The sequence below is a fragment of the Herpailurus yagouaroundi genome, unplaced genomic scaffold (genome assembly GCF_014898765.1).
Source record: "Herpailurus yagouaroundi ecotype Mexico unplaced genomic scaffold, PumYag 100, whole genome shotgun sequence".
In the NCBI taxonomy this organism is placed as follows: Eukaryota; Metazoa; Chordata; class Mammalia; order Carnivora; family Felidae; genus Herpailurus; species Herpailurus yagouaroundi.
The window spans coordinates 34,312,515-34,335,780 of record NW_024412391.1 but is presented as its reverse complement, the minus strand read 5'-3'; the positions used below and the strand labels follow the sequence as shown (position 1 = coordinate 34,335,780).

Here is a 23,266-nt window from a genome sequence, read left to right as displayed (position 1 = left end):
TGATTCACTGTTCCTAAACTATATGTGTAAACTATGTGGTTTATGCTGAACACCTCCTTTCCTCCCAGGAGTCTGGAATTTTAATATGTGCTGGGTAGAGGGTACCTATGTGACTGGCTGCCACTGAAAACTGTTTGTCCGTAGTCTCTTATGAGCTTCCCCAGTAGACAATATTTCACACAAGTGGTCACACATTTTTGCGGGGGGGATTAAGCATGACCTACATAATTGCTGTGGGACAGGACTCTTGAAATCTTGCACCTGGTTTTCTCTGGGTTTCCCTCCATGTTCCCTTTCTCTTTGTCAGTTTTGTTGTTTATCATTTTGCTGTAATAAATCATAGCTATGAGATGATTTTATATGCTGAGTTCTGTGAGTCTTCCTAGAAAAGCATGAGCCTAGTGTTCATAGCCTTGGGAGCTCCCAACACAAGTGCACAAGAAGTACTTTATGGTTGTTTTACTTCTTATCTGTTTGACTGGTAGTGAAATTGAATGTGTGTTCAAATTTTGGAGATTTCAATATTTTTTTAATTTTCAAATTACCTGTTTATTTTGTTTCCACAGATAGTTGTCCCAAACAATATTTATTAAATTATCCTTATTTCCCACCATCTTGAAAATCTACTACTGTATATTAAACTGTAAATACATTTGAATTTATTTCAGAACTAAAGTTCATTCATATTGACTTACTTGTCTAGTATTATGCCAATACCACAGTATTTCATTATTGTGCATATTTTTTTATAGTTAGTAGATAGTTGTCAAGAATTTTGCACGAATTTGAATGCCTCCTTGATTTTTTACATTTTAATCAATTGTTATTGATTAAACATAACTTAAAAAGTTTATTTTAAAACATTTAGTGGAATAGACCTAATGCTTTTACATTATTATTGATAATGGAGTTGAGGGAGATGAGCATAGTAAATAAAAACATAGGCTATTGAGTTAAATGCCATCACTAACAACACTGCATGTAGAGGAAATACTCATTTTGTAGAAGGGATGAAGAACATGCTTCCAGTGTAATAAAGAAGCTTATTTACCAATGCAGTCAGGAACAATAATTCATTTATAATTGATAATAAGTTTTAAATACTGGATAAAGTTGGAAGTACAAAAATTATGCGTGTAGTGTTGTACACACTCATAAATTACTTAATAAATAGACAAGTTTTTTTTTCTTTGATTATAGCTAAGGTGATTAGAATTTTTTATTGTTTTGCTTTCATAAATCCTATCTAAAATACATTATTTGTGATTTTCAAATTTGTTTTTCTTTAAAGGAATAAAAATGAAGGCTATGTGTTATAAATTATATGCAGAATCTTTCTAGGTCATTATTTTTTTGTCTTACACTTCTCTCAACCATAACTTAACAGCACATTATTTTTAGCAGGTCTTTTATTGATGCTCTCAAAGCAAATCAAAACATGGTTTAACTAGGAACAACAACAACAAAAAAACTCCCTGTTTTACACTCGTAGTTAATATAATACAAAGTTATATTAGAGAATTATTTTTTTAATGTTTATTTATTTTTGAGAGAGCACAAGCAGGGGAGGGGCAGAGACAGGGGGACAGAAGATCTGCACTGACATCAGGGAGTCCAGTGTGAGGCTTGAACTCAAGAACTGTGAGATCATGACCTGAGCCGAAGTTGGATGCTCAACTGACTGAGCTACCCAGGTGCCCCACATTAGAGAATTCTAATAACAAGAATATGACATAAGTTTGTTTGAGAACAAATGTAACTGACTTCAGGAAAATGATGAGAGAAGCAACGTTCTGAAGGACTGGCCACAGACATACATCAGTATGTGTCATGGAAAGAATGGGAGCTGTAAGTTAGTCTAGAGATTTGATTTAGTGGAGAATGACTAAAAAAATTCTACCATGGCAGTAAGTGACATGGACTTTAAAAATTAGAGTTGCTGAAATAAGCAGGACTGATGTTAAATTATGGTCAGATCACTTACTAATAAATTTGAATATTCGAGGAATGAGGAAAATAAGATAAATGGAACATGTGGATAGAAAAAATATATATAAAAAAGGAATAAAAATAAGAAAAAAGATTTATTCATGCAATTAATATATACTGAATATATAGCACATGTTTGCAATGGCAGACGTTAAAGGTAATGTGAACAGAGAGACAAGACTTCTGCCTTCACGAAGGTTGTTGGTGAATGGGATGACAGTGGTAGATAGAAATGAATAAAAATAATGAATTTTCAAATAATATGTTATATTACAGAAATAATATATAAAAAGCATAATATTCAATGCATTAACTTGAAAAGCGATTAATATTTTAGCATCTTTACACATTCATATTTATTATTTTAATAGAAAACAAAATGCCCTTGTAAGATTAGTTCATAATTTTATTAATTATCTCTAACCAGCATCAATTTGGTAAACATTATGGAAAAATGACAATGTCTTTAGTATATTATATCTTTATGTCATTAATTGTAATCTTCATTAATTTCCAATTTGCAGGTTTTGGATGCTTTTATGAACCTACTCTGATATCTTGGGGTTTTACATTGCTTTACTATATGCAAATGCTGCATGAAGAAAGATATTTTAATCTGTTTTTTCTCCAAAGAGATTATATTATACTGGGCTTTTAAAAATATATTAATATCTACTAATCTGTTTGTATTGATAATTTCTGCTATAGCTTTAATTTGCTCAAAAGTAATTTTAAATGCAATGATACCTTACTGGATGTTAATAAAAACCCAGAAGGTATTCATATACATGTTTGCAAGGGGGATGAAAATGGCAAAAATTATTTTCACTAGGCAGCTTAAAATTTTAACTTAAACATGTATATAATAGTATATATAATATACATGTATATAATAGTATATAATAGGAAGTGCTTTATATATCTGATCCACTAGTGCTGTGAAATATGTCCCTAGTACATGCTTATCTGTGTAATTGGATAATAAATGTATTGATCACCCTTTATAAGAGAATTGAGTGTTTAAAATATAAAAGTGTCTATAGAGTATTTGCAAAACAAAATCTATATTTAAAATGAGCACTAATAAAACTGACCCATTGGTTGTTAGGAGTTTCTTTGAGAATCTTTAATTTTTTATCATTTGGCCCTTTGTAAATACAAGAAACAACTAGCCAGCAATCTTTTAATTTTTTTAATGTTTATTTTTGATAGACAGCAAAACACAAGCAGGGGAGAAGAAGAAAGGGAGACACAGAATCTGAAGCAGGCTCCAGGCTCTGAGCTGTCAGCACAGCTGACAGACCGTGAGATCATGACCTGAGCCAAAGTTGGACACCAAACCGACTGAGCCACCCAGGCACCCCTAGCGAGCAATCTTTTTTTGTTTTTAATTTTTTTAACGTTTATTTATTTTTGAGAGAGAGAGAGAGAGCACGAGCGTTGGAGGAACAGAGAGAGAGGGAGACACAGAATCCGAAACAGGCTCCACGCTCTGAGCTATCAGCACAGAACCCCACGGGGCGGGGCTTGAACTCACAAACCGGGAGATCATGACCTGAGCTGAAGCCAGACGCTCAACCGACTGAGCCACCCAGGTGCCCTAGCAATCTTTTAAATTGGGTTTCCAAATATGTATCATGAGCCCTCTTTATTAAAAAAAAAAAAAAATTAACTGTAAATGTTAAATTTTGTAGACTAGAGAAAAGATGAATTAATTAACCAGCATTTATTTACTGGGTTAGATTAGCTTGAAATAGACTTTGAAGTACGGCTTATAAATCATTTTGCAACAGAATGAATTAAGCATCTGAATATAAACAGGGTCCATGTAGTACATTATTTAAACAAAGAAAAAAGTGGTGTGCTAACAAAACAAAAACTTCCTGAAGTAGGAAACTATCATGTTTACTTTCTGTTGTTTTTTATGATTTGTTTTTCTCCTTGATTAAAAAAATGTGTAAATTACACAGTATTTGATTATACATACTTATAAGACAGCAGATTCAAGAAAATAACGATTAGAAATCTCTTTAATGCTATTTTGTAATCTGAAATCTCTTTCAAATGGTAACTACTTTTAACAATTTAATACAGGTTTGTAGTATGTTTTGAGACTTTTGTTGGGGAGCTTGGGCAGCTCAGGCAGCTCAGTCAGTTAAGTGTCTGACCCTTGATTTCCATCTGCTCAGGTCATGATCTCACAATTGTGAGATGGAGACCCATATCAGTCTCTATGCTAAGCATGCAGCCTGCCTAAGATTCTCTCTCTCTCCCTCTGCCCCTCTCCCCTGCTCACGCATACACACTCTCTCTGTCTCTCTAAAAATAAATAAACATTTAAAGAAAAGACTGTTTTGTTATTGTTGTTGTTGTTGTTATAATTCTATGGGATTTTTCTTTTGGTTAATGAATTTTGTTCAATGTCCATGGGTAGAACAAAAGTTCTTCAGTATTCATCTTACATTCTAAAATGAGCCAAAAAAGAAACCAACATTTAGGGCTAAACACTTTCCCTCAGGGCATACAGATTGAAAAAGTAGACATGGAAAGTTAAAGTGACTCACCCAAGACCATACTTAAAGGAAGTAGAAAATGTTGGATTCAAACCTAGATAATCTGGCTACAGAGCCAGTGTCATTAACTACCATGATTACTGTTTCCATGGAAGAAACTGCATATGCTTTCACTGTTTTCTGCTGAAGGATTCACTTGAGAATATAACTTTATGCTGTACATTTCTGTATCTGTAGTTCTATTTTGATTCTAATTACTACATGGTAACCCATGGTACTGAGGTACCATGATTTATTTAGCAATTCTTTCTTTAATGGACTTTGGGATGATACCTAGTTTCAACCATAAGCCAAGAACCAGTGAATATCATTGCACACACATCTTTGCTTTAGAAATGTTGAGAAGTGCCAGTTTAAAAGTTATAAAAACATTAAGTTTTGATCGTTTTTACCAAATGGACCACCAAATATATGCGTCAAATGGTACTATTATAATAATGTATGAAAATACCAAATTTCTTATGCATTGTTCAAGATAATTTACTTTTTTTCTCTGATCAGTTAAAAGTTGCATCTCAGATGAAAATTTTTTATTACCCAGTTTACTTGTAAGGTTAAGGATAAATTTTGAGTATTTTTTATATTGGCAATTTCTATTTCTTCTGGATATTGTTTTTTTTCTAATTGAAACACTTTCCATTGGTAGTTATTTTTTCCTGATTAGTTTATAGGACTTTCTCATATATTAAGGAGGTTGATTGTATGTTATACAATGTAAACATTTAATGTAGCTATGTCATTTATGATATCTGTTTATGATGCTTTTGGTTATATAAAACCTTTAAATTTTATGTAGTTACATCCATCATTAGATTATAGTTTTCCTAAAAGGCTTGTGTAAACTTAATGTAAACATTTCTAAACTGGAGAACTGCATTCTTTGGAGCATTTCTGGGGAGGCCATTGCTAGGTGGCACTTAGAAGAATTTTGCAAGGGAGGAAGAACTACTTGAAAGTTCCTAAGATTAGAGCTTTAACAAGCCTAATTTGTCAGAATTTCACTGCATTGTTTATTTCACATCTACCGGTGAAAGAGCTCACTTAGGATTCTAATAACAGGCAAGTAGGGAAGAACTGTACAAAATGAAGACAACAGGTTCCTAATGGAGAACTCCTGTATGGGAAAGAATTAAAGAGTGAGAGAACAAAGCAGATAAGTAGTTTTAAAAGTTTGAAAGTTTGAAACTGATTAAAGTATCTACTTGCATTTGTTGCTAGGGCAGCTGAGCCTTTAAGGGGTAAGTGTAAAAATTAATACTTTAAAACATTATTTATGTGCAGGGTGAAGGAAGATGAGGACCACACATACCTTAGATAATACCATCCTGTATTAAGTGCTATAAATGTGTGTTTTGGTGTCTGTCAGCAGAAGTCTCTGCTCACTGTTCTTTTCAAAATGTACTAAGCTGTTATTGCACCTTTTCACTTCCAGATACATTTTAAGATGGTTTGACAAGTTTTGTAAATGTCCTTTAGGAATTTATAGAGTAGTTGAAGGAGAAATGACATTTTTACAATGGTGAGTTCTCTCTTACAGGAAAATGTTCTCTCTCAGTTCATTGAGGTCTTCTTGTATGACTTTTAGGAAAGCTTTATAGCTTTTCTTTTCCATTTAGACATGACAATTCTTTAATTTTTTGTTTGTGTATATGTTTGTGGGTTTTTTATATTTTTTATACTTTTTTAATTATTTTCATTACATTTTCTTATGATACAAATGGTACATAGGTAGAAAAATGATTTATGTATGTTAATTTTTATGTAATTTGGCTACTTATTTAACTCTTATGTATAAAAATAAGAAATTAATTTTCTTATTTTTTCACTGTACATAATTGATATCTTTGAAGACAGTTACAATTTTTTTATTAAGATAAAATTGGTATATACCATTATATTAGTTTCAGGTGTACAACATAGCTATTTGAATTTTGTATACACCACAATAAGTCTGGTTACCAACGATTACCATACAGTTGGCCTCCCTTCACCTGCTTTTCTCACCACCCAAATCTTTCCCTCAGATAATCACCAATCTGTTCTCTGTATCTATGAGTTTTGTTCTGTTTGTTTTGTCTTTTAGATTTCATATATAAGTGAAATCAGTATGGTTTTTGACTTACTTCAGTTAGCATATTTTGTAGCCAGTAGCCATATTTCCTTTTTTATGGCTGAGTAATATTCCATTGTGTAGTATTTGTATCTGTGTATACCACATCTTTTTTTAATTTAAATTTTAGTTAACATACATTGAAATATTGGTTTCAGTAGTAGAATTAAGTGATTCATCACTTACATACAACACCCAGTGCTCATCACGACGAGTGTTCTTATTAATACCCATCACCCGTCTAGCCCATCTCCCACCCACCTCCCTCCATTAACCCTCAATTTGCTCTCTATTATTCACAGTCTCTTGTGGTTTGTTTCCCCTATTTTCTCTTTTCCCCCTTCCCATATGTTCATACGTCTTTTTTTTTAATGTTTATATTTATTTTGGGAGAGATAGAGTACAAATGGGGGAGGGGCAGACAGAGGGGGAGAGAGGGAGAGGGAGTAGAGAGACAGAGACAGAGAGAATCCTAAGCAGACTCCATACTGTCAGTGCAGAGCCTAACACGGGGCTCAATGTCATGACATATCAGATCATGACCTGAGCCAGAATCAAGAGTCAATCGCTCAACTGACTGAGCCACCCAGGCACCCCTACGTCTTCTTTTTTTTAAGTTTTTACGTAAACTCCAGTTAGTTAACATACAGTGTAACAGTAGTTTCAGGTATACAATGTAGTGATTCAGCAATTCTATACATTACTCAGTGCTCATCATAAGTGTACTCTTAATCCCCTTTTACCTATTTCACCCATCCCCCAGCCCACCTCCCCTCTGGTAATCATCAGCTTATTCTCTATAGTTAAGAGTTTGTTTCATGGTTTGTCTCTTTTTTTCTTTTTTTTCCCTTTGCTCATTTGTTTCTTAAATTCCACATATGAGTGAAATATGTATACAACATCTCTTTACCCATGTATCCACTTATGGGCACTCAGGTTGTTTCTGTATCTTGGCCATTATAAAGGATGCTGCAGTGAACATAGGGGTTCATGTGTCTTTTCAAACTGTATTTTTAAGTTTTTTTAGGTAAGTAGCCAGAATTAGAACAGCTGGATCATGTAGTAGGTCTATTTTTAATTTTTTGAGTAACATCTGTACTGTTATCATACAGTACTGGTTGCACCAGTTTGCATTCCCAGTAGTGTACAGGGGTTTCCAGTAATTGCAGTCTTGAATTCTGCACCCCAGGATTCTATCTTAACTAATAAAGTTGTCTTTTAATTCCATATTACTAATTCTAAAATTATATAAAATATTATATTATAATTCTTAATGCATAATATTTCATTAACATATTTCTTATTTTCTCCAATGCTCTTATTTGATTGTTTGAAATGCCTGGTAAGCTGATGCTGGTGGTTAGGGCATGGTTCAGATTCTTTAAACATCCTTTCCATGTTCCTCTTCACAAGGCAGATTGAATGTCCTCATGATATAGTGGTGGCCAGATTCCCCCAGATTAAGTGATTCAGGATTAAGGCAGAAGCCAAGATGGCCCCTTGATCTAGCACTGGAGATCATATACTGCCACTTAATCTACATTCAATTTGTTAGATAAATCTGCCCACCTTTAAGGGGAAATAAATTAGACTCCATCTGTTGGAGAGAAGTGTCAGAAGATCTGTGGGCATATTTTCAAGCCATATTTTCAAATACATCCTACACAGTATATATACTGTTGCACTCATTTTTTTTATGAATGGTATCATAGTTTCTGTATTCTTCTGCTATTTTTTAAATTCATGTTGTGCGAGCTATCCATACACCTATCCATCTATTCACCCATCCATCTCTTGTTCTAGTATTTTTGCTTACATTTCTATATAAATCCACTTTATTAATATATTTTAATATTTAGTACCATGTTGATGAAATTAAATTTAAGAATTTTAGTTTTTGACTGCAAACATTGGGGCTATCAATGCTCATATAGTTCTCTTATGCAAATGTGTGAGACTTTTAATGGGGAATATATCTAGAAGAGACATTTCTGAGTAATTGTTTTATAATTTAATTTTTATAGATGCTCAAATTACCCTCCACAACAGCATATTAGAGGCCTCTTTGCTGTGTATTCTTACCACATTTGATATCCCTTATTTTTTTTAATGTTTATTTATTTCTGAGGCAGAGAGACAGAGCATGAGCAGGGGAGGAGCAGAGCGAGAGAGAGACACAGAATCCAAAGCAGGCTCCAGGCTCTAAGCTGTTAGCACAGAGCCTGACATGGGGCTCACACTCTCAAGCCACACTCAACGAGCCGCGAGATCATGATCTGAGTCAAGTCAGATGCTCAACCGACTGAGCCACCCAGGCGCCCCATATATCCCTTATTTTTAAAATTTGTCAGTGTTAGTGTGAAAAGTATCTCGGTATAGCTTTGATTTGAACATCTCTGGTTACTAATCTTACTGAACATAGTTCAAATGTTAATTTACCAGTTTGGATGTTCTTTTCTGAAAATGGACTGTTAGTTTTTTTTTTTTTCTTTTGCCCATTTTTTTTTTCCTGTGAGTTTCTTACTTTTGTGTTTATTTGAGGATATTATTTCTGCTTTGTTGTATGAACACTTTTTCCTCGTAGAATCAAAACTGACACTTTCAGTTCTGAAAACATGAGAACACATATCTCATAATAAAAGAGAAAGAAGCAAGCAAACAAAGAAAAACATTTTTCACTTATGATTAAACAAAACAAAGGAAAACAAAATTAGGATCAATCTATCTTGTTCTGGCCCCAAGATAAATTAAACCTTTAACATAGTCCCTAACTTACTGACTCCCTAATAAAACCAAATTTATTGTTCACTTTTGCAGTGTTGCTATTTGAAGATATATCCCAATCTTTCGTGTTTAGGGTAATCCTGAAAAAATTTATATTTTGGTTGCCTTTGCATACTACACTGTTGAATACAGTTACAGTTTAATAGATTATAATTTCCTGTAGATATTCTATCTACATAATTATATCATGTATGAATAATCTTTATTTTTCAAAAGTGTTTTATTTTTCATGACATCATGTATAACATTGAAGTATGATGAGAGTGGATATTGCTGTCTCATTCTCAGTTTTAGGAGAAAAGATTTCAACATCTAACTCTTAAGCATGATTTTGCTGCCTGCTTTTAGAATTGCTATTGTAATTCTAGTTGGCTGAGAAATTTTCATTCACAAGTAATGTGTTTTTTTTTGCATTTGTATATGATCATATAATTTATTTGTTCTATTAATATTTAAATTATGTTGTCTTATTTCTTTCATCAGTGTCTTATAGTTTTCCTCATATAGATCTTGTCTGTATTTTGCTATATTTATACTTAAGTGTTTTATTCTTTTGTGGTGCTAATGTAAATGGTATTGCACTTATTCTGCTTTTTAGCAAACTTTAAAAACTTTTGGAAGAGTTTTAGATCCACAGAAAAATTGTAAAGATATTCCAGAAAGTTCCCATATGCTCTACACAATAGTCTCCTCCAGTGTTATTATCCTATATCAGAATGGTATATGTGAAATAATCAATGAAACATTATTGATACAGTATTAGCTAAATAGGTACTGTGCTTAGGTTTCTGTAGTCTTTGCCAATTTTTTTCTGTTACTGGATATTGTAATACATTTGGTCACCATGTCTCTTTAGCCCCCTCTTAGCTGTGACAGTTTTTCAGAATTTTCGTGTTTTTTAAGACCTTTACATATGAAGACGTACTGGTCAGTTAATTTGTAGAGTGTTCCTCGAGAGGGATTTGCCAGATGTTTTCCCCATTGTTGGACTTCAGTTGTATGTTTTGGGGAGAAATCCCAGAGAGGAAAATTGCCATTCTCATTGTATCGTATCAATGATGCATACTATCAGTATGGCTTATTACTGATGGTAGTAACCTTGAGGTTGATGTAGTGTTGGTTAGGTGTTTCCATTGTGAAGTTACATTCCATTTCCATACTGTTCTGTTTGGAAGGAAGTCACTATGAACAGCCCTTACATAATGAGTGGGAAGTGACCACCTCCTTCAGAGCAGAGTATTAACAAAAAATTATTTAGAGGTTTTCCCCATGGGAAATTTGTCTTTTCACCTACATCTATTTAATCATTCATATCATTGTCAGACACACCTATGTTATACCATAGGATACAACTCAACCCTGCTTTATTTATTTTGTTCAAATTGTTCCAGCTTTAGCTATTGGTAGATCTTTCAGTTGGCCCCTGTGTCCCTTTGACAAATCCCCATCCCATCATTGTGTACATACTGTTTTGGGGTAAGGATGTATATCCATACTTTCTAGGACTTTAATAAGATGCTCCAAGCTCATTTTGTATATTTCCTGCTCCAGTCCTAGAATCAGCCATTTTTCCAACAAGTACTGGTTTTAACTTAGTTTTTAATTTTTTTTAAGTTTTTATTTCGTGAGATAGCACAAATGGGGAAGGGGCAGAGAGAGAGAGGGAGAGAGAATCCTAAGCAGATTCCACACCACCAGCATAGAGCCTGATGCAGGGCTCAAGCTCACAAACTGCAAGATCATGACCCGAGCCAAAGCCAGATGCTTAACCAACTGAGCTACTCAGGTGCCCCAGTACTGGTGTCTTTTATTTGAGAATGGCATTAGAAATGAAGATCTATGCGGGGGATGTGCTCTTGCTTCTAATCCCTCTTAGCTGACAGCACAAGCAAATATATGCATGGATACTAACCCCTGAATACTAACACATTCCTATAAATATTTCTGTATGTAACTATCTGTATCTGTATTAAGCTAAATCACAAGTTCCTTTTGATGTCTCCAACTCTTAATCTTTTATCACATGTAACATTTCTTTGCTTATCTGTAACTGCTCACTGCAACATTGAGAAACCTGGCTCTCATATCTACTATCCATTTGTTTAATTATAATTATAGTATTAACATATGGTGGTTTTAGACTTGTTAACCTATACCCTTAGGAAAACGAATTTATCAACTAGAATACAATGCTATGCAAAGTTTCATTGTGTTTAGTCTTATAGACTCCACATATTCCAAAGTTACTCAGACTAGCACCTTTTCTTCCCACCCCTTTAGTGAGATGTTTTCATGCATTTATAATACACTTATGTGGTTTTTATATATGTTGTTCATTTCTCTGCCAAAATTCTTCTATCTTGTGTATTTATGTCTTGACCACATTAGTCATACTTTTGTTTTTAAACATAATCTGCTTTATGCTTCTCCTATGGTTCTTCTGTTATTTTCTGTTGTTGTTTTTATTGATTTTTATTCAAATTGTGTCTCATTTTATACCTAGTGTTTTTTTTTTTGTTTGTTTGTAAGTAAAACTTTGCATGAAAAATGTTTTCAAAATCATTTGAGCTCTTGATAATGCTTTCTCCAGAGAGGACTGACTTTTTCTTCTGGCAGGCAGATGACAAATCTAATTAATACAACCTGCCCTTGAAATGATCACAGCCGGTCTTTACTCTCTGGTTTATTTTCAGTTCAGCTTTAATTATATTTTGTAGCCCTTTAGGTTCCCAAACCTCGGTTATTTACAAGAATTCCCCATCATTGGCAGGTCTTCATTTGCACTCCCCCACCTCAAACGCGTGAAGCTATGGAAAGTTCTGCTCTCCATCATAGCTTTTGGTAACACTAGTCAACGTGATGGAAAAACAGTACCCAATGTCATTTTTACCTTACTCCTAGTTTCTCTAAAATATTGGCTTAAATATTCATCTTTCTTTTTTTTAAATTTGTTTTAATGTTTATTTATTTGTGAGAGAGAGACAGACAGAGTGTGAGCGGGGGAGGGGCAGAGAGAGAGGGAGACACAGAATCCAAAGCAGGCTCCAGGCTCTGAGCTGTCAGCACAGAGCCTGATGCAGGGCTTGAACTCACAAGCCACGAGATCATGACCTGAGCCAAAGTCAGACACTTAACCGACTGAGCCACCCAGGCGCCCCAAATATTCATCTTTCTTAAATAACTTTTAGATGGATTCAATGTGGTGACTTTTAAAAAATAATTTGTTCAGTTGTTTTTAATTGTGTAGCATAAGATTATTGCTTATGACTTGTCCCATTACTCCTGGAATAGAAAGCACTTACTGCCCAGTCCTTCCTATATCCTCGCCCTTACATCTGGGATGATTCCCTCCCCACCCCCTGCCAGCCCAGAATCTGTTAAAAGCGAAACAACAGGCCCAAAATGGAATACTTTACTCAAGGCCCCACATCACCAATCCAAGACTTAATTGGTATGGACTCTTATGGAAATGGAATCTTAAACAGTCAATCAGGAATTGCCTGATCAGCACTGGTTAGGTAATCTGCCTAATAGATCCCTGTCATTCCTAAAGGAAAGTAACTTTGCAATTATCAAGCTGTATAAAACGAAAGACTTTTATAGGCAGATGGGAGGAGGAATAAGGAAGTTACAGTAAGCAAAAAAGTGGTTATTTGTAATACCCCTTGCTCCATAAAAATGAGAAAATCTGAGATTCAGTAGTTGGTAAATGCTATCAGGGAGAAGTTAGCTTCATTTTTCTCCTTACAGTTCCAGTCTTCCCTAGACTTTGGCCAAAAACCTCTAACTTTCCATTTCTTCAATGCTTAGAAAATGATTGTTTCTTATACGTTTACTGGTAGCCATATTATATTAATGAAAACAAAAATGCTTTTTAAATCTTATCTCTTATTGGGGCACCTGGGTGGCTCAGTTGGTTGAGCGTCTGACTTCAGCTCAGGTCATAATCTTGTGGTTCGTGGGTTTGAGCCCCACGTCAGGCTCTGTGCTAGCAGCTCGGAGCCTGGGGCCTGTTTCAGATTATGTGTCTCTCTCCCTCTCTGCCCCTCCCCTGCTCACACTCTGTCTCTCTCTCAAAAATGAATAAATGTTAAAAAAATAAATAAATCTTATCTCTTATTATATTATTTTCCCCTGTTTCTTCTTACTATGGAAAAAGTTTTAAATTCGACTGCTGTTTCACAGTAGCTTTTTTAAAATTATTATTTCAAATCTGTTATTCTCTGATTCCATTTTATTTTTAACTTCTCTTAAAAATTCCAATTGGTTTTTCCTTAGTTAAATGGTTCCTAATAAGGCCTTCTTTAGCAAGTTGTATAGATGCAGTTTCTTCTTGAATATTACTAAGAATAAAATTACAAATATTCTAAAATTTATATTCTTTTTTATTCTGTTTCATAAATAATTTTAGAGAGTTTGTAAAAACATCCATTTTTATTTAGTTGGAGTATGTTTTCTTATGTTCAGTGAGGCTTTAAAAATTTTTTAAGATACTTTTATTCTTTTACAGTCGAAAGTTGAGATAATTTCTAATTGCTTATATTCTGTCCAACTGCCTATTTTAACATGTTCGAATAGTTCAGTCCTAACAATATAGAAACACAGAAACTTGTTGGGAAAAGTAGAAGCCAGTGTTAGGTTGGCTTCTGTGTCAGTGAATTTTGTATTTTGCATTTTATGTGGTAATAAGGGATTAGCATTTCTATCCATGCCGAATAATAAGCTTGTTCAAGCACTACTACAGAATCTAAATTTAGTGTGTCTGCCTTTGTCTGGTGTGCTTCCCAGAGGTGACTGAGGGGGGCATTTATACTGTAGATGCCCATAATCTGTTTCTGATTCCAGCCTTTATTAATTAGTAGGGTCTCTAAATAAAGCTTTCCCAGGCATCCTCCAATTTATTTACATGTGGTATGTTTCTTTGTATTATCAGGGAGATAGATAGGGTATCTCCTTTCTTCCACCTGGTTATGTCCATGCTCTAAGTTAATCAAAGTTCTTATCTTGTGGATATCACTCAAATATCTTTGGAATTTATTAAAATCTAATTTTGATGATAAAGCATTTTTTGTTTTGTTTTGTTTTTATTTTTGTTATTTTATTTTGTTTTTAGATGTAGAGCCAATGAAATTAGGTAAGTGTGCTCAAGGGAATTTTCAAGGCTGATCTCTGTTTTTGATGTTAATAGGTTCTAATGAAACTGCTATTTACTATAAATAGGATTATGGAAATGGACTTAGCAAGAGTGGTTCATTTTGCATATCTGGAGTATAGTATACTGTAGAACAGACAAGTTGTGAGAATAAAGTAGAGTTTGACTTATAGAGCTCTTAGCACAATTCCTGGAGCATACTGTGTTTCATCAAATCTAAGAGGACATTGATTTAAAGATTTTTGATTATTTAATTTATACTGGGAAGAAGAGTAATTACACTATGACTCAATAGTCTGTAATCACTTAGAGATTTCACTTTATACTTATTGAAAGAACTCTTTCAAACATATGTATACACATATAGGGACACCAGGGTGGCTCAGTCAGTTAAGCATCATACTCTTGATTTCAGCTTAGGCCATGGTCTCATGGTTCATGAGTTCGAGCGCCATGTCAGGCTCTGTGGTGACAGTGCAGAGCCTGCTTGGGATTCTCTGTCTCCTACTCTCTCTGCCCTTCCCTCTCTCTCTGGCTCTCTCTGTCTCTATCTCTCTCTCTCTCTCAAAATACACAAATAAACATTAAAAAATAATATATACATACACATATATAAATCACACAGCATTGTTTGCATACATTAAAAGAAAATGCAAGCAAAATAAATAAAGGCATTTCTAAAACTTTTAAACATTGGCTCTTCTTAATATCTTTGCAATTCAGAATTTCATCTTCTGTTCTACCTACATTGTGATAGAAACATTGCTGAAAAGTGTTCAACTATTGGATCAGTGTGTTTGTTTTTCTAGCCAGTGACTTAATTTTTCCAATTTGAGTGCTAGATATAAAATAAAATAATTTTATCAGAAGTTGTATCAATAGAATTATAAGTCTGGCTAATATTCTTTCTTTAAATTGATTCCTAGGTGATACCTGATTCAACTGTTAAGTAAGCAGATATTCACTTAGGCAGGTATAATTGCCTAATGTGTCGCAACTGCCAGGTGGCTGAGAGGGAAAGATTTAATAGTCAACCCAAATACGGAGATAGGACAATTTGGGGAAAATATGCATTATTATTTGAAAACAGAAATCATTTGAAGGACAACAGTATGTGCTTAAGAAAAAAGCTAGGCAGATAGTAGCTGTTTTGTTGTGGAAGTATGGAAAGAGCCCAGATGTCCATCAACAGATGAATGGATAAAGAAGATGTGGTGTATATATATATACAATGGAGTATTACTTGGCAATCAAAAATAATGAAATCTTGCCATTTGCAACAACGTGGATAGAACTCGAGTGTATTATGCTAAGTTAAATTAGTCAGAGAAAGACAAATATCATATGAATTCACTCACAGGAGGAATTTAAGATGCAAAACAGATGAACATAAGGGAAGGGAAGGGAAGCAAAAATAATAACAAAATAATAAAAAAACAGAGAGGGAGATAAAACATAAGAGACTCTTAAATATAGAGAACAAACTGAGGGTTGCTGGAGGGGTTGTGGGTGGGGACATGGGCTAAAAGGGCAAAGGGCATTAAGGAGGACACTTGTTGGGATGAGCACTGGGTGTTATATGTAGGGGTTGAATCATTGGAATCTACTCCTGAAATCATTATTGCACTATATGCTAACTAACTTGGATGTAAATTTTTTTAAAAAAAGTGTTTTCTTGTGGTCTTCTCTCACACTATATACTTGAGACTTTTTATTCTTAAATACCTATTAACAAGGTTGTGTATTGAAAGCCCAGGGCTTTGCACATAGAGTCTTTTAATAGATACTAGGCTCTGTCCTTTGCTCCTGCGCTGCTGATACCCTCCCTGAATGCCTTGGCTGCGTGTCACAACCATCCCTAGCCTGTTGTGCCCCAGCTACCATAACCCACTTTTAATGCCTGTCTGGACTCCACCTGCAAATGGATTCTATTTTGATAAGTATATTGTGAACCACGGAATATGATATGAAAATATTAATAATGTATTTTCTTTATTATTCTAGGAATTTTGCCTTTATTGCTGCAAGATATTGGAAATTTATTCAAGGTTTTGGCTTTTTATGAATCTGAATTTGTGGCACCAGATCTAACTAGAGGATTTAATAAAGGTGAGTATCATGTACAAAAGTTATTTTTCCTATCTGCTTCATGAGCAGTATTACATACTTAGTACTCATTTTACCAAAACTGGGAGACATGTTTCTGTTGGCCCATATGTTCCCTCTACTCTTAATTGTCCAGAATACAATCTGAGCTATTTAAATTAACTTTCAAAGCCCTTGGTAATCTGGCTGTATATTGATTCTCCAACTCTGTCTCCGTATGCTCTCTTCCAAAAACTTCTGCTTAAGTCAGATTGATCTCGTCATAGTCTTTTTTTTTTTTTTTTAAAGATTTTTTTTTTTCCAAAGTTTATTTATTTTTGGGACAGAGAGAGACAGAGCATGAACGGGGGAGGGGCAGAGAGAGAGGGAGACACAGAATTGGAAACAGGCTCCAGGCTCTGAGCCATCAGCCCAGAGCCTGACGCGGGGCTCGAACTCACGGACCGCGAGATCGTGACCTGGCTGAAGTCGGAGGCTTAACCGACTGCGCCACCCAGGCGCCCCTCGTCATAGTCTTTTGAACACACCATGAGCATTTCTGTCTTCCTATCCTTACTGTTCAAACATCCCTCCAGCTAAAATAAATTTTGTTATTTTTTCCCGATAAGTGTTTCCTTTATTACAACATTCTCTCCTGTTATTGTAAAACTCATATTTTCCTTATTTAATTCATTCAACAAATACTTCTTGAATACTTGTTATTACCAGGCAAGTGGATAAGACAAAAAAAAGCCTCTCTCATTATAGAACAATAAAGCATATAGGAATTAATTAAGAAAAATAATCTTAAAATGTATTTTTAGATATTGATCATGATATATTACCAGGCAAGTGGATAAGACAAAAAAAGCCTCCCTCATTATAGAACAATAAAGCATATAGGAATTAATTAAGTAAGAAAAATAATCTTAAAATGTATTTTTAGATATTGATCATGATACTAAGGGAAATTAGATTGATCAAAATAGTTTTCATAGACCTTATCAATAGCTATCAATTCCAGTCTATGGCACATTTAGATACTGTGCATTAGATTGTTATTTTATCCATGTGTATATAGCTTGCCTGCATAATTAAAGCATAAAATTAAAAGCCTGAATTCATATCTGCAATAGAATTAGCAGTGCAGAAAGAAACAAGAAAGCAATTCAAACTTTGCTTCTTTTTCCCATAAGATAATTTGCAATTGCCAGGTATGTAAACACATTTAAAGCCTCACAATAACACAGATTATTCTTATTGATAGATTGACTCTTGTGTTCCCCTTACCCTGCTTTTCAGCAGAGAGGTAGGCATTCTTATATTCACTTTGAGGATGGGTAAGAAAATTGACTTGGAGGAGAAGTGAGGCTCATCTCTTGCCAGAGAAGTGACCAACCACTCAGTCTCAGGGAGCAGAAGGGTAGAGGGTAGATTCCTGTGTCTCCAGTATCCTTCAGGGCCAAGGCCCCCACTGCTTGGAAGATTCTTAGCATTGCAACCACAGTCCAGAAGGTCCAGCTAGCCACAGAATCTGATCAGGATATTTAAACTGAAGTGGCCAAATTCTATCAGGTGGTGACAAACTACTTCTGGCCCCAATAATGATGAAACAGGGAGAACGAACCCTCACATCTATGATGATAAGCACTAAGAAGGTAGTGTAAAATGGTGTTGAATATTAGATTAGAGTGTAGATTGTTTCAGCTCTTATTGTTAAAGCCAAAGATGTTGATAACGGCTTTCCATAAGTTTCGTAACTATCTAATGCTCTTGCCATATGCAAAGTATACATTAACTGACAATTCTATAGATGTCAAACTTTTAGAAAAATATTTATATGCCTTTGTAAAACTTTACAATTTCTTCTCCATGCTTATAGAAATAAAAATTTGGCAGTGATTTCAACACATAAGATATTAAAATTTACCTTTTCTCTTGCATTTTTTTTTCTTGCCTCCTCAACCCCGGAGTGCTGGTGCCACATATCTCTTGCATTTCAAATGGCATCTGTAAATAACTTTTTATGAAATCTGTAGCAAAGTTTTTATGTCTTTTCCACTTGGCTACTGGCACCTACAGAGTTCCCATCTGAATTTGGAGATCTATAGTATCTAGTTATCTGTCTCCACAGGACAGGATATTGGGTTCCCTTGGAATTAGAGATAAGCCATCTCTCCAAATGTGTCCTTCTGATAGTTGAAGAGCCCACACTAGTTTGTCTATACACATGTGAAAACCTCAAATCTCGCACTCTTTGGAGGTTAATCAGACGTGCCTTTTGGCAAATTATTTTTCCTTTCTTATTCATGAGATCACCATTTCTCTCTTTCTGTTTCTCAAAAGGCATTATATGTTCAACTTCAACAGATGTATTTCTTTCAAAATGCTTTATTGTGAGTTATATACATCTGAGAAAACAGATGTATGAACAAAATAATGCAAACGAAAATTTATACCAAACCTCACTATTGAGTGCTGAATGGTTCCAATCACCTGGAAAAAAATCAAAGGTACTAGCTTTGGTAATTACCAAGAATTGTTAATCACATATATTTTTCTTTTCCTCTCTATTCTGTCTCATGTTCTATTTCTGTCAATTCAGACTTAGGGATTTTGGCTCTGGACGCCAGCCCATTTTTCCCATTGGAAGTTTTTCAGAAATCCTATGGGTAAGAGAGCATCTGGCTTATGATATTTATAAGTGTCTGAGCTCTCTAATATGCCTAGTTACTGTGGAGACTAAGAGCAAATGGGAACCTGAGCTGAAAACAAACCCGGCAGAGGCTGAACTGAAATGCAGGCTTCTATAGAGAAAGCATACAAAGTTATTCCACGGTCCTTTCCAACTCAAGTTTTGAACCAGTTATGTTCAGTGTTCTTTGTTTGTAAAGACGGCAGTTTAAAAACAATCACAATATTTATCAGTACTGATGATAGACATCAGATAACCCCATTTGGCTTAGCGTAATGTGCAATGAAAGTTTTGTGATGTTTGAATCCATTCATTCTGTGTGTGATTGTATATATACTTCTTTTCACTCATTACTATTTTAAAATGTTAATTTATTCATTCTGGGTAAATATTACATATTTCTACCTCAGTTTACTCATTATTGTAACAAAATGTACCTCATATATTTTATGCCACATTATTTGTCAGTTAAACTCATTTATCATGGACGAGTTTTCCTAACCTAAAAAATAAAGGCACAAATGAAGCTACCCTGTTTGCCATGCCCACTTCCTGCTGTACATTTGCCTAAGGCTTTGTTAGTGCTTACCATTTCCTGTTTTATTTTCATTGTTTGAAAGAGATGCTGTGCTTTCCCCTAATACTTGATGTCTAAGGATTTCCCCAGCTTTAACAGTACAAAAAAATTTATCTGTGCACCCTCTCTCTTCAAAAGGGTGTTACTCTTTGCTGCCGATGAATCAAATAAAGGGCACTTGGGTGTCGTGGTAGGTTGAGCCTCGGACTTTAGACTTGGCTCAGGTCCTGATCTCAGGGTTGGTGAGTTCAAGCCCCACATCCGTCTCACTGCTGTCAGCCTGTAAGTGCAGAGCCCTCTTCAGATCCTCTGTACCCCTTCTCTGCCCTTCCCCTTCTTGCACTCTCCCAAAAAAATAAGTATTTTTTAAAAAATGAATAAAAGAAGGACAATGTACGTAAATTAAAACTAATTTTCCAACATTTAAATATTCTTTTATACATAAAATATACTTTTGATGTCAACAAGTTATGAGTCTTTACACAAATACCTTTATCCTAATTGTAAACTTCTCTTTTTGTAGAAGTGTTTAAAACAATTTTAGTTGTGGAAAACAGGATGTTGCTCAAGACAGGTACTAAAATAGAAAACAGTAGAATTGGAAAGACTTGACATATGAACTCAATTTCTCCATGTCTAAAGTTTGTTCTTTGGGGATGTTCATTGGAGGTGCTGTGATACTGTAGAAAGAATGAAACAGAGATTAAGAATCCTGGGTGCTAATTCTGGCTCTACCATTTAGTAACTGGGTGTATTTTCAAAAAGGAACACTAATTTCTGCCCAACCAGGCTGACAGGGTCCTGGTAAGGATCAAATATGTATGAGAGTACTTTATACACAGAATAGTATCTAAGTCTAATCTATTAATATTTATTGCTGTATTCCTGATTTGCAAAGTAGACTTATTTATAGCAGATATACAATGAATTGTTTTTAATTAAATATTTTTAAATTATAAAATGATGCATGCTCCTTTGAAGACGAGAAACAATGAAAGAATATGTAAGTACAAAATTGATAACTATCTTATAAACTCCTTTCTTTTTTTAAATTTTTTAAAAATTTTAATGTTGATTTCTTTTGAGAGAGAGAGAGAGAGAGAGAGAGAGACAGTGTGAGTGGGGGAGGGGCAGAGGGAGACACAGAATCCAAAGCAGGCTCCAGGCTCTGAGCTGTGAGCACAGAGCCTAACTCGGGGCTCAAACCCATGAAAGTGAGATCATGACCTGAGCGGAAGTCGGACGCTCAACTGACTGAGCCAGCCAGGCACCCCTATAAACTCCTTTCTTAACTCTCAGATACAACTAAGATTAAAAGCCCGGTATATAACCTTCCACAACTGTTCATACTCAAGTATGCGCATGTGCGTGTGTGTGCACGTGCCTGTATATAACTTTTGCTTTTCTATTTGGTAATTATTTTTGTTTTTCCTCATTATTCTTATCCTAATGAATATCCTTACTTTTCTGAGTTAGTTCTTCCATTCACTTGTTTACTTAAAAGTCTACCAGTTTGTAGAGTTTAAGTGTGATCTCTGCACATGAAGAAGGAAGAGCTGACATGTTGTTTGAAATCACTTTATGATTTTTACATGATGAATGTAACATAACCTAGCAAATTATTCCTTTATTGATGTACATTAATGTTGTGTCCAAGTTTTGCCACTATAAATAATTCTGAATAACCTTAACTTCTAAAGCAAGTCCTCAATTTCTATTGGAAAGATTCATAAAGGTGGGTCAAAAATATGTATTTTTAACAATAAAAGATAATATCAGATCACTTGCTGATTTCCTATTCATATGAGCCATGAATTTAGAGGGCCACTATTTTTGTTTAGCTAATTTTATAGATCTTAAAAAACACACCATTTTTATTGCATCAATTTTCTTCTTTTTTTTTTTTACTACTAATTATGTTGTTTATTTTTATTGTCCAATTTAGAAAAAAATATTGTTTATTATTGTCCATTTTTAGAAAGTAATAACTGTGGTAACATCAGTAATCTTTTGTTAAATATTATTGTGTGTTTGAAAAATCTTTCAAGCTTTAGTTAATATTATGCACAAAAGCTCAATTCCAACCAAAGAAATTGTCTATATCAGTGCTGTCCAATAGAACTTTCTGCTATGATGGAAAGTTTCTGTATCTGCACTGACCAGTATGGTAGCCATGAACCACATGTGACTCTTGGGCACTTGAAATGGAGCTAATGTGATTGAGGAACTACAGACTTAATTTTATTTCATTTTTAATTCATTTATGTTTAAATTTAAATAGCCACATGTAGATAGCGGCTCTTTCAATGGAGAGGGTAGGCTAAAGTACTTTCACGTGTTTAAAATTGATTCTGTGGGCAGGGAGAGTGTGATTTTTCAACTTAACAGTTAAAAATATAGTGAAATGGTTATTTTTGTGTGAACAATGTGTACGTGCTACTTAAGAACTGGTTGGAGAGTGACTCAACACCGTTAGTCACCTTGATCTATTTTGGCAGGTCAACTCAATCAACTCTTGCAATCAGACTTAGCATTTAGATGCTTATCAGTCAAAAATGGTACATGGTTCTGCTCTACTGCACTTTAATTGGTCAAGTATGAGGAAATAGCTTTGTAATATTGATTCATGCTTCTGTTTTGTAACTCTTATGTATTAATATGTATTATAAGCTTTGCATTATTAATTTGAGAATATGTATGTTTATGTGATGGGTTGTAAAATAACAATTTTCTTTCCTATTTTTTAGGACAAAATAACATTTTCTTTAATTTTGATTTTTAAATTTTTAATATTTTTTAAATTTTATTTATTTTTTTATTTTAGAGCAAGAGAGACAGCACAAGCAGGGAAGAGGGACAGAGGAAGAGAGAGAGTCTTAAGCAGTCTCCACATTCAGCGTGGAGCTGATGCTGGGCTTGATCCCATGACCCTGGGATCATAACCTGAGCTGAAATCAAGAGTTGGACGCTCACTCAGGTGACCCAACGTTTTTTCTCACCTGAATTCTGCCTCATGTGACTTTTCAACACTGGAATCTTTAAAAGGTAAGTTTTACAAAAGTAAAGTATTCAACTACTCTTTCTGAATTGTTAATTTCCTACAATTAGCACTTGAAATGAGTTTTCCTCCCCACCCTCCCTTTCTGACTTGATTTCTGACTCACCTAATCATGAGATTTCAAAGTAACTACTTAGAAGGAGGCTTGTTATTGTCTCCTATTATTTCTTTGCAGAAAGGAAAGTCAAGAAAAGTTCTGTCTTCTGTTACTGGCACAAATCTGGACTTGGTAGAGCCATCCCA

At 34.5% G+C, this 23,266-nt stretch overlaps 1 long non-coding RNA gene across 1 annotated transcript in view; it reads left to right on the top strand.

Annotated features, from left to right (window-relative positions):
- Positions 1-22,833, top strand: part of LOC121028086 (uncharacterized) — a 56,831-nt gene extending 33,998 nt beyond the window's left edge. The window contains exons 3-4 of the long non-coding RNA XR_005789061.1: positions 16,613-16,717; positions 22,790-22,833. This is a non-coding gene — a long non-coding RNA (uncharacterized LOC121028086). The remainder of the gene's footprint in view (positions 1-16,612; positions 16,718-22,789) is intronic.
- The last annotated feature ends 433 nt before the right edge of the window (positions 22,834-23,266 follow it).